Source organism: Zonotrichia leucophrys, chromosome 2 (assembly GCF_028769735.1).
Source record: "Zonotrichia leucophrys gambelii isolate GWCS_2022_RI chromosome 2, RI_Zleu_2.0, whole genome shotgun sequence".
NCBI lineage: Eukaryota > Metazoa > Chordata > Aves > Passeriformes > Passerellidae > Zonotrichia > Zonotrichia leucophrys.
The window spans coordinates 37,072,529-37,089,197 of NC_088171.1; the positions used below are offsets into that span (position 1 = coordinate 37,072,529).

General features: G+C 36.5%; 1 protein-coding gene across 9 annotated transcripts in view; it reads right to left on the reverse strand.

The window, feature by feature from the left end:
* The window catches only part of TBC1D5 (TBC1 domain family member 5), a 315,243-nt gene that overhangs the window by 285,879 nt on the left and 12,695 nt on the right, over positions 1 to 16,669 (reverse strand). For 8 of the 9 annotated variants that reach the window (XM_064704600.1, XM_064704597.1, XM_064704595.1 and 5 more), the window contains exon 2: positions 90 to 151. The gene's annotated coding sequence lies outside the window, so the exon portion shown is untranslated. Of the gene's footprint in view, positions 1 to 89; positions 155 to 16,669 lie in introns of all 9 variants that reach the window. The other variant, XM_064704601.1, reaches the window with a different exon arrangement.

Below are 16,669 nucleotides of genomic sequence, written 5' to 3' on the forward strand. Positions count from 1 at the left end.
TAGCTCATTTTTCCCCCCCAAAAAATGAAAATCTCTTTACAACATTCTTAATTCACATATTTCTTTTTTTTTCTGGGTGCAGTACTTACAAGACTGCAATAGCCTTCTTGGTGGTTCTCTTATTGTCTTCTGCAAACCTTCAGAAGTTTTGCTGCAGGGGAAAAACAAGTAGAATAACCTTAATTATTACAGATGGTATCTCATTCATTAGCAGATGACAACATTTTATTTGAAAGCACAAGAAAAGCTGTTTTATAATTCTACAAAGCAACTTAATGTGAAACAACCATTACAGTTTGCAGACTACCGAAAGTTTTTAGAAGTCTTTGGTGGAACGAGTTCAAGCAGACTGAGGCCTGTTTCTTGTATTTAAGCTGACACACAATCTGTGCAAACTGGCACTAATTCAGATGTAAAGACAAACCACGAGAAGGACAAAATACTTGGCTGACATCTAATGTTATCCTTGATTTTGGAAGTTCATAGTCCTTGAAAGAATACAGTGAGATCATTTAATACCCACTATCTAAGTACATTCACAATTTAATTAGAATACTGCACTCCAAAGCCAACATTGGTACCACAAAGGTCAAAATCCACACTTCTCCTCAATCAATTTTCAGTCTCCATTTATTTTAATGAATAATACTGACAGTCACCACAGCTTTCTTCAAAGTGGTACTCTGTAAATACAGCAGTTGAAGAAATGCGCCACAAGTGTAATCATGCTACCAACTTTTATCTGTTCCGTCAAAAAGGTTTATTCGCTTTCTTCGATAACACACATTATACACAGGAAAGAGCAAGACAGTTTTAGAAACCATGCTACTGACACGGATTCTTTATATCTGTATGGACGACAAAAATGAAGGAATACATCAAACCTGAAGTTATATGTTGTATATATGCATGGTTTTTTGCTCCTCATTTCAAAGGAAGTCAGTGTGCAGTGTTGTTTCTCAAAGCAGTATCTCAAATTGCTGATGGTGCTGCTGTATTTCAGCATTTAAAAGCATAAAGGATAATTTACTCTTAAAACTACCTGGGCACGTTATATTTAACAAGTCTCAAATTCTCTTTAGGGATTATAATAAGAAAACACTTTGCTTAATCATAAATTTTATATTTATCTTGGCTTAACACCCTCCTTTGGATAGACTGCCATGTTTTGTCAAGAAAAATCAACACAGTGGAAATGAAGTACTTGTTCTGTTGTGTGGTCATTCAAAAGAGTATGTAGAAGTAATGTAAATGTGCACCACTGCTGCTGATAATTTCACGCTCTCATACACTCATTTCAATTTGCTTTAAAAAGGACTATTCCTCCTGGCTAAATATAGTCATCATGAAAAAGCATACCTCCCCTTTGAGCTAATAACACTGCAAGCCTCAAGACACAACAGTACAAAAACTTCTATATTTTAAGGAACCTGAAGCACTTTCTCCTCACAGTATGTGTTTCTGAAGTGGGACAAATGAGACTGGGTTTTTTTATTAAAGTATTCTCATTTAGTGTACAGATTTCTCTTTGAAAATGACAATTCATTCCCACACCACATCTCTGAATCCCATCCAGCCCCCCAAAAAATCATATATATCCCAAATGTTTCTTTTTAAAAGCAATGGGTTATTGTAAAAGCAGCCTACACTGTCACACATTAAAACATTCTGAGGATTACTGGGACCTACAATGGCTCTGGAGGTTCTGGAATCAGACCTTCTACAGGAAGAACCATTTAGTCACAGAGCATTCATTTGCAGCTTTGGAGCCTCTGGTAGCAGTGATTTTTCACCAATGAGTTACAGTAGAGCTAAAACTGTAATTACAGTTACTGATGTCTTAAACCCGAATTTTTTCCTTTTAAAATTTACTCATTTTTTAATTACTTTCATGTTTAATTTGGGTTTCTAATCTGTGGTTACAGAACTCACCTCCCCACACAACTACTTCTGTCTAAGCTGGAGTGCCATAATTACCTGCTCAAATAAGACATGTAAATCATTAAAAGAGGGACCCACACCAGCCAATGGCTTGGGATGCTGCCACCTTTTCCCCACTTGAAATCACATGAAAATTCCACCCTACACAAGAGACAAAGGCAGAAACTGAATTTGGTTCCTTTCCTTTCTTCTCCCAGCTGGTCCTCTTCCCCTCCAGCCCTCAAACATCATATAGTGCCTTACATCATGCAGATCATGAGGAAGATGTGTCAACAGAAAACTAAAGCAGAAGGCACTGATGTTCAGGTCTACTTCACTGAGAAGAACAGCAAAAATCAAGTAATCACGTGCATTCTCTACTCTGCCCAATTTGGGAAGCTGTGCCACTACACAGAGGCTCCCCTCCTGGCACTCAAGTTAATTTGGGTGGTAATTCAAGGAACTGGATTGTACCCCACACATAAAAACAAATTTCAAATATTTACAATGGCAAAATTATAAATCATGCGCATAGTAAAAGGACTGAGCAACAAAGCTGTTTCATTTTCCTCCTTTAGATATTGACATTATTAGAAGGTTTCTTAGTTTGAAGGCACAAATCAGACCAAAAGAAACCACATACTGCTGCTTGCTTCCTTTGAATATAGGAGATACAGGAATATAGGAAACTAGGAAATATAGGAAACAGGGAAATTTTAGAAAGAGATTGCCATGCAACATCAAAATTTAGGATTTTTTTTTTTTTTTTTTTTAATACTCAGGAGTAAACACAGGGAGAAAGAAAAAGGCAGGACAGACCTGATTAACTAGATTATACCAATGTAAGGTACTGGCCATTATATTCTGACCCACTTTTCAAGGATTCCTGGAATTGTTATAAAGTTACACGAAATATTTAGCATTATCAACAACAAAAAATAAAAGAAACCTGCAATTGTTTATAACAATTTATAAGTTTACATACAAGTTTTCATATAAGAACTTAAATAATGTATAAATATTTCAATACTAGAAGGTTCATTCTTGTATTCTTGTGCCACAATTTCCTCCTTCTATTTATAACAATTGATCAATTAAAGATTATCTGTCTGGCTCACTTCACATAGAAAGATACTTTTGTGACGCAGTACAGTACTTCATAAAAATTTTAAATGTATTTATTTTTTAAATAATAAAAAGTAAAAGAGTGTGATTTTTACGTATTGATAACTCTGACTAAAAACTGTAAAAGTAACTCAGTCCTACAATGTTATAGGATAATTTAGAGTATGTTCTTGGCAAAAACTTCGAGTATTTCTGAATAACTTTTTAACCAGCTTCTTCCAATTGTCTCTAAGGTAAAAATCAATTCTAAAATATTGAAACAGCAAAATGTTAAATCCCAAACTACTGAAATAACTCCTATCAATACAAGACATAGCTCATTTGACTGTTATGACCCACATTTCCTAGTCGATTTTTAGATAAAAACAAGCAGATTACCAGCTAAGGTTTATCTCAAATTCCCACATGTACAGCATGCCACATTAAATATATGCAAATCAACCTCTTTCTCCTCTACTTTTTTTGAGCTGACAACTCATATGACCTGAAGCCATGGTTAACGATTACAATTATTTGACTTTCATATTTATACAATCAGTCATCAGATATGCATGTTAATTGATTTTAACAGATAGTTTTGTATTCTAATGATCAACGGTAAGTGTGCACTTTACCAACTTCTTGATTTATAAGAAAATAAAATTTATATCAGTTTTCACAATTAACCCTTCACTGTATTGATCTGCAGTATTCAATGGGACCTTCTCAATAATATGTTAACCTGGAAGCAATCCAAACTAAGAAATTTTAATTTTGTTAGCAAAATTTAATTTTCAAATTACAGACACTCTTCTATTGTGTTTAAAATTTATCTAAACAATGCACTCTCAATTTATTAGAACTAATGAAAGATAATTTGTACTGAATTGTACTGGGCAAACAAGTAGTTTGCAGTTATTTAATATTCACACTGGCCACTTAAAAGTTCATTTCTCTTTTTCAATGAACCTTAGTCATGCATTCCTAGATTTCAATAAGCCCTCAGATGTCATATATATGACAGAGTACAACATTACATTTAAGATCCTTATTTTTCAAGTTACACGCTTAAGGCCAAAGGGTTCCTCTGTTATCATCACTAAATATATTAACTGAACTGTTTTGTTTTGTTTTTTTACATGGCTGAAAATATAAACTTTGCAATTAAAATTTTATTTTGGATGCCCTATTTCTGGAAACATAAAAGAGGAAATTTAAAATCGCACACATTTTCAAGTGAAGAATTTACTATCTTCTAAGATTATACAAAGTGCAATCATTACCTTCCACAATTAATAGTTGTTGTTCTTTATGTCAATTCATTAAAAAGAGTGGATATTGCATCGTACTCTCAAAGATCAGATCATGTCTGGTTCTGTAGAAGGGCTCTCCCAATTTAGGCCTTAATTGCTGCTGTACTAACTGATCATGCACCAATTTTGATAAAGCAAGAGCTGCTGGATCCCTTTCTCAGCATATTTTAATACCAATATAGATATTTTAATTTCTGCAAAATGCAGAATCTTTCAATTTTCTATTAATAACTGAATGAGCTGCAGAGGCAATTCAGCTTTTATTCAGGTGAGCTTTATACACTGTAAGTTCTGCTACTATTCTCTTTTTGTCTGGTAGCTCCAATGAATTTCAAATGGATTTATGCACTGTAAGATTCTGAGACATTCTCTACAACAAAAGGGGACACTAGCACACTCATGTAGATACACCATGCTTATTCAAGTCCTTGCAACGGACCAGGAACAGAAGAAACTCAAAGTCACATTGCAGAACCATGAATAAGCACCTTAACCCCTAAAACACTCTTTAATGGACTTCTCTGATTTTAAAAAAGTCTTGATTTCACACTGAACATAATGAGAAAGTTAGTGAATATATGATGGGATTTTGTTGCTTACTTAATAGCTGTTTTCCTTAAACTAAGGTTTGCCAGCATGACAAATACCAATAAGGCAAATAAATTCTCTTCAATCTTTCCCTTACTGGGAAACAACTTCTTGGCCTTCAACAGACCTTGGTTTTAATTCTGAACATAATGAGAAAGTTTGCAGGTCTGCAGAAGGAAGAAATGCTTTCTACTATAATCACTAACCCCATTTAAACACCACAGATACAAGTGCAGAAAGACCCAGATTTCTCTTCTACAATTCAGTGCTATGAGTTAACCACCTTAAGGTGGTTCACTGTAAGGTTTATAACTTTTGTAGCTGAGGCAGATCTTAAGATAAATGGAAAGGAGAAATAAAGATCCTATACTTATATGTGAAACTCCAATATAATCAGCCAGAAGAAAATAGTGGGAAATATAAGACAAATATGCTAATAAAATCCACATATATATTTTACATGTAAATATCTAATTAACTTAGTAAATAGATATAATTCCTAGTTTCTAGAAATGTTTTCTATCCCTACTTCTCTTTGAACTTGACTGTTAAAAATTACAACCTGGTAATGTCAGCTATGAAGAAAAAGAAGTAAAATTTAACAATTACTTATGGGCTGACTGAGCCAAAGAAGTCCTGATCTGACTAATTAATATGGCACATTCATTTACCACAGTAAATGGGGTTACACCAAGCTGCCAAACAGTCACTAGAGGGGTTCTTCAAGGCTCCATTTTAGGCCAATGCTCTTCAGTGTCTTCATAAATTATTTGGATGCAGGACTCAAATGTATACTCAGTTTGCTGACAACACAAAATTGGGAGGAGCTGTTGACTTCTTCCATGGCACAGAGGCCTTGCAGAACCATCCTAGCAAATTAAAGAGCTCAGCAATCACCAGCTGAATTGCAGTTTGGAATCTGCAGCTGGGACAAGCAGCCCTGGATGTATGGAAAGACTGGGGAATGAGAGGCTAGACAGCAACCCTGTGGAAAAGGACTGGGGGTCCTGGGCAGTGGCGAATGGAATATGAATCAGCAGTGCCCTGGCAGCTAGAAGGGGCAACTGTGTCCTGGGGTGCATCCAGGCACAGCATTGCCAGCTGGGCAAGGGAGGGGATGGTCCTGTTCTGCTCTGTGCTGGGGTGGCCTCATCTTGAATACTGTGTGCAGTTTTGGGCACCACAATATAAGAAAGATATAAAGCTATTAGAGAGTGCAGAGAGCCACAGGATGCAGGGTCTCGAGGGGAGGACACACAAAGAGCAGCTGAGGTCACTTGGTTTGTTCAGCCTGGAGGAGACTGAGGGAAGACCTGCAGTTACAACTTCCCTGTAAGGGGAAGTGGAGAAGCAGGCACTGATCTCTTCTCTGTGGTGACCAGTGACAGGACCCGAGGGAATGGCCTGGAGCTGTGTCAGGGAAAGTTTAGTCTGGATATCTGAAAAATGTTCTTCACCCAAAGGGTGGCTGAGCACTGGAACAGGCTCCCCAGGGAAGGGGTCACAGCATTAAGCCTGACAGAGCTCAAGAAGCATTTGGACATTGCTCTCAAGTACATGATGACACTCTTGGGGCTGCACTGTGCAGGGCCGGGAGTTGGACCTGATGATCCCTGTTGGTCCCTCATAACTCAGGATATTCTCTGATTCTGTGATTCATTCAAGTTACAATTTATATAAACATTTTCACAAGATGCCTGAACCTAGATATAAAGTACAAACAAAAGAAAATACTGTTTACTACTCACTATTTTTAAACAGCACGTTAATTGCTCATCTTGAAGACTGACAATTAAAAGTAGCATATGATTAACAATATTCACTGTATTTACTAAAAACTGAGAGGAAACAAAGAATAGAAAGCAATTGGTGATACTTCCTGATGACAACTTTAATATGAAGAATTGCAACTACAATAAATTCCACAGTTAAATGTTAAATTAAAGCTATGTGTAGAAATAAGACCAATAAAACACATTCCGGGAAATGAGAAAATAGTGTACCTAAAGAATGTCCAGTTCTAAGACAAACATGAGTTCAGGGATTGCAAGCTACCATCCAGATCACTAAAACTATTAAGGGGATTTTGACAGGGACAGCTGAGTGAGAAAAATCTGGAAGTTCAGCATCAGTGGCTTAGTATCCAACAGTCTACACATAATCTTAGTCACAAATGTGAAGCTGAATCCATGAAATATAGAAAACCACTTACTATACTGCCCCTGTTGCACAGTAATGTGTCCTCTGGCACCACTTCATGCAGAACAAATATTAATGAAAATGGGTACATTGAATACAACTAGTAGCTAAGCTTAGTTACCCATATCCACAGGTGAACATATTTGATCAGATATGATCAAAAATCATCAGGGATAAGGGTCTTCCACTGTCCTTGATGTAGAAAGTATAGTCTTTAGGATGTTTTGTTAACTTCATACCAAAAATATTTAACTACTTTGCAACTCACTGTATAACCTCAATAAAGAAAAAATATATTCTTAATCAGCTGCATCGATTTGGTACAGCCATTTGGGGTCCAGCAAAGGTGCGAGGTATGGAAGGAAAAATACCAAAAAGTAGGAACAGAGGAAGGACAAAAGAAAATATTGATCATTTTGATGACAAATTTATTTAAGTACACACACAGGTTATCTAGATGCGATAAAAATCACATTCATAAAAACCCTAAGCGTCAATTTATGAAACAGAAACGTTAAACGTTAAACCACCTCCAAGATGTTTCATTTCTACCAATACTTGTCCTCCCTAAATATTTTATCATGGTGACTGAATTACAAAGGACTTGATAATGTTAAAAAATAGATTAATAAGAATGACACTAGTTTGCTTGCATAAAACTAGCCCACTACTTGGATGCTGCCTGTCTATAACAAAGTGGCACATGAACACTGCTTAAGAGGCCAAATGCCTCTTCTGACATGAAGACTCCTTTTGAGACTCCCAGTGTCACCAGGAGAACCATGCCTCATGGCACCCAAATGGACAAAACATAGAAACTCCAGTGCTAAGAGAAATTAAAGGCTGCACAGTTTCTCTTTGAACAAGTAACTATTTTACACAGAATCATCAAGTTACCGAATGCAAACCACAGCAGAAAACTGCTGCAAATTTCAATCCTGTTAGAGGATACATGAATTTAGGGAAGAAGATAGAAGTATTATCACCGTAGGGCAAAATTGCTGGGTTTTATTTTAAACATGCTTAAACTCAACGTTTTAACTTAAACATTTAAGAGTGATTTTAGTCTGAAAGTTTTCCATCTCTTGCCACCTGAAACTGGCGATCCAAATGTCTATAATAGCACATTTGAAATGCTGAGTTATATTAATCTCATACTAACTATAGCAGTTCAATTTCAACAAATTTCTCAGGGTTTTTGCATATTGCTGAATAAATGACTCTGGAATTAGCTTACTTTTCTTGGAGGCATTATATGAGATTATTTCTTAGTCTCCTCCTCTTTGATTTAGTACACATCTTCAGATAATTTATTAATGTTCTGGATATCTCATTCATCATCTATTATTACTAGTGTCATAAATTAGAGGAATGGAACAAAGCACTGGACTATATGCTTTTTCCACATTCATCAATAAAACAGCTACCTCCGTTAGCAAACACTCTGTAAAGTAGTTGGTTTATCCACTAAGATGAGATCAGGAGCAGTTTTTTAACTCAAATCCCAAAACAGATTAGATTTATAGTATAAGAGGCTATTAATGAAATAAAAATCAGGGCTTCACTTTAAAATATAAAAGGGTAGAAATAGCTGGTCTTCAAAACACAAAAGCACATGTCAGACATTGCTATATCTTCTAAAATACTCAGATGAATTAGAAGGGTGATGAATGCCAGTTTTACCTGGAAAATGGATTAATTGTTAAAAATGCTATAATTTTGTCAGCATACTGTAGAACAGTAAAGACAAGGAAAGAATCAACCAACAGAAATTTAAATGTCAACACTTAAATCAGCAGTAATATTGCTCAAGAAGAGAGGCTGCCTCAACTGGGGCTAAGCAGGAAAATTGAAATCCCTTGCCTTTTCATTTTTGGGTGGCTTTTTTTTTGGTGGTTTTTTTTTTTTTAGTTTTTTGTTTTTTGGGGTTTTTTTGACAATCTAAACTTAAAGGACATTGGAACATACAATTTTGAAAATTTCATAATATTTTCAAGATAATGGATATTAGTGGGAATCCTATAGGTAATATAGTAGCATACTATTCTACATAAAGTACTTGAAAAGAGACAGAATTAACATTATTATGAAACATTAACTACTGACTCATTATGCCTGTATTAAATTACATATTTGAATTAAATCTCAATATTCAAAAATCAGTTTTTGTTGTTTTATGTAGGGATTGTTGATATATTTTGTACACATTCACTATTTACATTCCTTTAACTAAATCTCTCATTGAGACAAATTCGTATTTTGCATGATGCAACAATACTGCACTCACCTCTTTCTAACTGTTGAAAATATTTAAACCAGGGTTAGGACTTCATCAATGGAACCAGATATAGAATTTAAGTTCTTATAATATAGAAGACAAGAACTCCACATGTTAGAATGGAAGTGGATAAAATGCTTCCAGCAGCAACTGTGTATCTAATTTCTACAAGGGAAGAAATTCTTTCATCTTTAGGCACTATAGATTAGATATTTCAGGCTCCAATATGACCTGAAAACAACAACATTAAAGTTTCCAACTAAATTAAAAGTTTATTGTGCTACCTCTAATTCAGGACCCACATTATTTTCTTTATAGAACCTTCAACAGCTGTAGCAACTGATGATTAAAAAAACATACTTGTACCAATGCCTTTTAAAGCTAGTTCAACTCAACACAGTTACACTCTCCTATAGTTACAGCAAACAGTGGAACAGAAAATTAACTATATGAGCTGCACCTTTTGTTAGGCTCCAGTTTGATCAGTTTGGCAATGATCATACCTCTTATTTAATCTATAAAGGCAGTTTGCAATCAAAAAGAACCTTATGATGAAAATAAGTAGTACCCTCTTTGCATTACAGTGCACTTGGTTTGAGGACTGACATAAAGGCAAGAAGCCAATCCCTTCTCTGATTGAGAGCAGCCATTTGCACTCTCTTATCTCTGCCTCACTTCAGATAAAAATGCACACTGTCAGGGAAATGCTAAATGCTAATCTTCTCTCTCACAATTACAATATTTACCCATTAGTAGGTCCCCTGAATTCCATTTTCAGTCTTGGTGAATTTCTAATTTCCACAATGGGAAACTTAATTAGACAAGAGACTACAAGCAAGTCATACCCAAAATGTCCAGCAGCAATCTATAAGTAACAGTTACAAGAGAACTCTGGTGAAAAAGGACTTCATTGAATCTGATCTCCCACGCCAATGCAACTGCTTTGCAACTGAGGGAGCAGTCAAAAAAACAGAAGTGTTGGCAATGGCAACATCTCCTCATGCAAGAGTTTTCTTGACTTAGTGTTTCCAAAATATCTGAGACTTTTTTCCCTTCCTGCCATTTTGTTCACTGAGTGAAAAACTTATTTTTGCATGAATTCTTAACAGAAGCTCAAACCAAGGAACATACATGGTTAATTTATGTCAGACCAACTTCAATATATTAACCTTGGGATGCATGGAAGATGTTTTTTCTTTTCCTCATGCCAAAGAGATTATTACTTCCTTATCTAAAACTTTACAACAAAATCCCAGCGAAGAGTAACTGCATTATTTTCCAGATAAATAAGCAGGTAACCTGTTCCATACTCTGAATACACAATTTGTTGGTGATAGATTTTAACATTAATTAATAACTATATAAAAGTACTGAAAAATCCTGGAAAAAAATGTTGTAGCCCATCCCATATGGAATGTAGAATACAAGAATCAAATTTCTTTAAATAATTATGCCAACATAACTTTCCTTTAACTCTTGCTACCTAATTCTCATAACCTTCAGATTTGCTAAGAATATCAATGAAGAATAAGTTGCATGTTGAATAGACAGCAACTAACCACCAAGAAGTAAACAAAAAAAAAATTCTTTGGTTAGAACACAGAACAAAAAATCAATGGAATCTTGAATTAAATAATTTTCTCTTTTTAGGTTTACTTTTATTGTAGATTCTCCAAGACACAAAGTTCTGTCTTCTTTTTAACATAAGACATCCAGAAGGCTTCAGATATTTACATACCTGCTAGACAGGAGCACTACTTGTAAATGTTGACTCTTGATTGTAAGGGACATCACTGTTGCATTCTCTAATTAGAGAAATTACATGAAATTTAAACCTTTGCTTCTCAGCAATACCATATCCTCTAAATTGTACTAGTACAGTTGAGTACCTATTCTCAGACATATTTTTAAGCCCTATATGTTAGAACATTCGTTCATGTATGATCAGAAGCACATGTAGTCCTGCAATTATCTAAAACACATCACTGGGACAAAAGGCCAAGCAGGACACTTGAAATCCTGTTACCACAAAGCAGTGGTTAAATGCAAGAGGAGAAGTGGGAAGATGGCACTGTGAAGCAAGCAGACAGGTAGCAGCAGAGGGCCAAATCCAACAACACCAGGACCAAAGACAAACCCCTCCACAGGGGGCTGTGAAACTAATTTCCTCAGCTCAATTATTACCACTAGTAAAGAAGTTTACTACAGCTACATGATTTAACAACTGTTAAACCAGCACTGCTAAATTCAGAATCTACTAAAAACACACTACAAATTGTCGCAAAGAAATAGGGCTTGTTTACTCCTCATTACAGTGTCAGTGAGGCAAAGAGTTGATTTTAAACAACAAAAGCCTGACAGACGAAAATGCCGCCAGCTCTGTCAGACTCCTGGAAGAGAAAGTCAAGGCTCAAATGATTGCGTTGATCTTTGACTGAAACTGTAAAACAAGTCAGTTTCTTCAAAGCCAAACATAACACTGAAGCCAACAATAAGGAATGTTTTAGTTTTTTCCACACAATGAATTTTTTGATGTCATGAGCTCTGGAAGTTTTTAATCACACTAAAAAAGCTTTAGCAAGGCAAATGTACATGACCCAGGGGCCCATAAGCAATCATAAGACTGGTTTGCCTAACTAATCTTATTTTTTCTTCTCTCACCTAAATTCCAGTATCAATTCTTCTTAATAATAGATATTCTCATATTTTTAACCAGCTTTCAACCCACATTTTCTTTCACTCTCTACATCTGAACAATAATTCATATTTGTTCACTGACTAAATTCCAGACTATCTGTATTTTATTAGTCACATGGAAATTGGAGTGCTACCCACAAGACTTCAAGACAAAACATTTCACAGACATAGATCAGAATCAAAAATTTAACCAATTTAAATACTAACAGCCTTAAGACACATGATGTTATGCTTTTAATTTAAATAAAGGTAATTGAAAATACTGTGTTTACTGTTCAGAAGTGATTCTTAGTTATCCTTCCTGAACTCCTGAGTCTCAGTATGACCACCTATATCTTACATAAGTCTCCTCATTCCTTTTGTAAAAAGTCTACATTCACTAAATGCCTCTCAATGTATGTTTCAGTTAATTTGATAGCATATTTATTAAGATTTCTGCATAGTCATTAAAAATCGGATTCATTAATGCTTACTTTCTAATTTTTGTCATAAATTTATTTGAAGTAAAATTTTAACCCATAAAAAGGAAACTAATTTTTAGGTACTGCAGATATCATAAGCCCCTTAGAAGAGTAACAGCAGAAATTAAGTTAATGACTGGAATCAGAGCCAGAAACACTGGACAGACAATAGTTTAATTTAACTGACTGCTGCACAATGTCTTCTTCCACCTTTCACCTCCAGTAAATTTATCTTGATTGTAACTATATTGGTCAGTTCAAGTTTGTTTAGCTGCAGGTCTTTCCATCACTGACATCAACAGTGAAGTCACTCAGGACTTACAAGTACAAATCAATTTTGTCTTCCTGGAACAAATCTTAAGCATCCAGAAACTCAGGACCCCAATATTTGACTTCAGGAACTAAGTACTTAGTAGGCATCTGGAAAGTAATGAATTACTTCACTTAGCTGTACCAGCACTTTATTATCCATTTTACGTAAGAATTCATAATGATAACAAACTTATTGCTTGGCACGGAGCAAAACCATGCAGGCAACCAACAGATATTTCCTCTGACCCCCTGATCAATTAATTTCGCTAACAGAGACAAATGCCTTCAGAATAGCAGAGCAAGACAACAGAATTCCTCTAAAATGATAGAAACAGAAAAGAATATATACTGTGAAGAAGTGAACAAGGTTTTAACAATATTTTGCTGAAGTAATTCAATGTACCACTAGTAAAGCTGTTTTCAGTAATGTACAGCATGCTACACAATACTTTATGGTAAAATAATTTCATGACATCATATGCTTGCCAGAACAAGATGGCATAGGCTACCTATCCAGAATGCTTGCCATTACAAACATTTCATTTCAACAGAATAGAATTGTTAAGGCTGGAAAAGACCTTTAAGATCATCAAATCCAACCATTAACACTGCCAAACCTACCAAGTTCCCAATTGCCACATCCACACATCTTTTAAATACCCCAGGGATGGTGACTCAACCATTTCCCTTGGGAGACTATTTCAGTGCTTCACAAATCTTTTGGTGAAGAAATTTTTCCTAAAACCTAATCTAAACTTTCCCCAGCACAACTGGAGGGTGTCCCCTCTTGTTACCTGGAAAGGAGACTAACCTCCACCCGCACACAACTTTCTTTCAGGTAGTTGTAGAGGGCAATAAGGCTCTCCTGAGCCTCCTTTTCTAGAGCCTAAATAACCCCAGCTCCCTCAGTCACTCCTCATGCACTCCAGACCCTTCACCAGCTTCACTGTCCTGGACTTACTCCAGACCTCAACATGCTTCTTGTACACAGGATTCGAGGTGTGCACTCACCAGTGCCGAGTGCAGGGGGACAATCACTGCCCTGCTCCTGCTGGCCACACTGCTGCTGATACAGGCCAGGATGCCAGTGGCCTTTTTGGCCACCAGGGCACACACTGGCTCATGTTCAGCTGCTGTAAACCAGCATCCCCAGGTCCTTTCCTTCCAGGCAGCTTTCCAGCCACTCTGCCCCAGCCTGTAGCACTGCCTGGGGATGATGTGACTCAATGGCAGGACCTGGCACTTGGCCCTGTTGAACTCAGACCATTGGCCTCAGCCCATCAACCCAGCCTGTCAAGATCCTTCTGCAGAGCCTTCCCATCCTCCAGCAGATCAACACTCCTGCCCAACATGGTGTCAGTTGCAAACTTACTGAGGGTGTACTCCATCCCCTCATCATCATCCTTGATATAGGTATTAAACAGGGTTTGTCCCACTGCTCAGCTCTGGAGACACCACTGTGATCTGTCACCAGCTGAACGTAACTTCATTCATCAGCACTCTCTGGGCCTGGCCAGCCAGCCCATTTTTACCTAGTGAAGCATCTGCCTATCCAAGCCACGAGCAGCCAGTTTCTCCAGGAGAATGCTGTGGCAAACAATGACAAAGGCCTAAAGTCTAGGTAGATAACATCCACAGCCTCTCCCTATCCAGTAAGCAGTTCACCTTGTCATAGAGATCAGGTTGGTCAAATAGAACTTGCCTTTTCATAAACACATACTGGCTGGGTCAGATCATGAGGTTGTCCCATACATGCCATGTGATGGCATTCAAGACAAATACTTTAAATTTACACTTTTTAACCTTAAATTTGCACATACAATGCAAACAACACATACTATAAAAAGAAAATAGCTCACCTAATGAAATCAGTTAAAATCCAAAATCTAAACACAAAGCCAAGTCAATCATAGGAATGAATGCCCATGTAATTTTTATATCTTGTATTTACCACTCTTCTATACTTTTACTAATGTAAAATACATAAATACATTAGAAAATGTAATGTGAATTTAGTATTTTTTATTATACGGGATTATCTTCAGGGTCAAAAGAGTTCTACTCTGAATACAAATTTCACGTGATCTTAAAAAGAAGAATTAAATCTGCTGTATCTCTATCTACTAGTCACATGACAAGACAATCTGAAGTTTACATCATTCGAGGATTATCAAGATAGCTGTGTGTTTAATTATTAGTCAGTAACCATTCAAAGCCCTAGTTATTCATTCACCCTCCTTTATTCCACATGCTGAACTAGAGATTCCTTGAATAAAAATTCCCACTTCACTGATTGTAAACCTGATCAAATGAGTAAGATGCAGAAGTAAAACTAAGATACAAAGTTCTTAATAAATGCAGATCTAATTTACTTTTGTGAATTTCAAAACTTTGTTGTGGTCTCACAGTTCAAATCTATGAATGGACCATTTCATTAACTGTAATACAAAACCAGCTGGCATAACATTGCCTTTATCCACAAATCAGTCACTGAGGTCAGCAATACCCAACAAGCAGACTTCAGTTTAGAATCACAGAACTATACAATATATTGATCTGGAAGGGACCCACATGGATCACTGAGTCCAACTCCTGGCCCTGCACAGGACACACCAAAAATCACACTATGTGCTGTCCAAACACTTCTTGGACGCTGCCAGGCTTGGTGCTGTGACCACTTCCCTGGAGAGCCTGTTCCAGTGCTCAAACACCCTCTGGGCAAAGAGCCTTTCCCTGATAGTAACTGCAATCCAACCACAGGACTGTGGGAAATTCCTAACAACCTGTGGCAGCAGTACCAGCGTAGGTAAAGAGAGCCTGTGGAGAACAGAATAGTAATTCTTGGCTTTTTTCCCATGTATATTTCGATGCTGTTTAGGAATGGCAGCGGTTTTCCGGCCTGAATGCTCCAGACACCTTCGTAAGATCAAGATTCATCGAAAGCAAAGAGATAATTTGCTTATAATACTATGCATATAGATAAGGTTTACATATCTGATATAGAATTCTAAAATGCTTATATGTATGCACAGAACTTCTTATACCGACTAAATACTGAAAATCTCCCAGCACCTACCAAGGCTTTTTGAAAGAGATGTAAATGGAAAAAAAAAAACTTCTCTTTTTTTTTAGTTCTCAAGAGAATTAAGAGAACAGGCAGTACTTGAAGCACATTTCATGAACTGTCATAAGCAAGACATTGACTGACACAAGATTCACCACAGCTGAGTGGTCAAATATGCATAAGTACATGTATGACTATTTCAATTAATGAATGAAAAACATTTTTGCTAGTCAGCAACACATTACCAATTGGCCTTATACCAACCTTATTGAACATTAAAAAGTGTGATAATCAAGTGTATAATGAAAAAGTCAAAACAAAAAGAGAATTCAGTTTTGGGCAGAACATGATCAGAGGACATCCAACTGGACAAAGTGACTGTTTTAAGCCATGTTGAGTCTAAGACTTGTACTGTGCATAATCAATAGACTGGCACTAAATTTGGATGTATCTATTCCAACCTAGTGCAGTATTGGGGTTTATTTGCTTATACTTGGTGACACACATTTCCTTTTAGATTTCCTGCCAAATGTCATTTGGTGGGATCACAACACAACAATGGGGCAGACACTGAGAAGCCTCTCATGGTTACCAACAACTTGTCCTATTTCTGCATAACAGCATTTCAAATTGAGGTTAAAATGGGCAGAGGGAAACAAAACTTCAGCTTCAATCTCACCTTATCATTGTCATTCCCTCTAGACCTAGAGCCATTCCACCATCAAGATGCAGC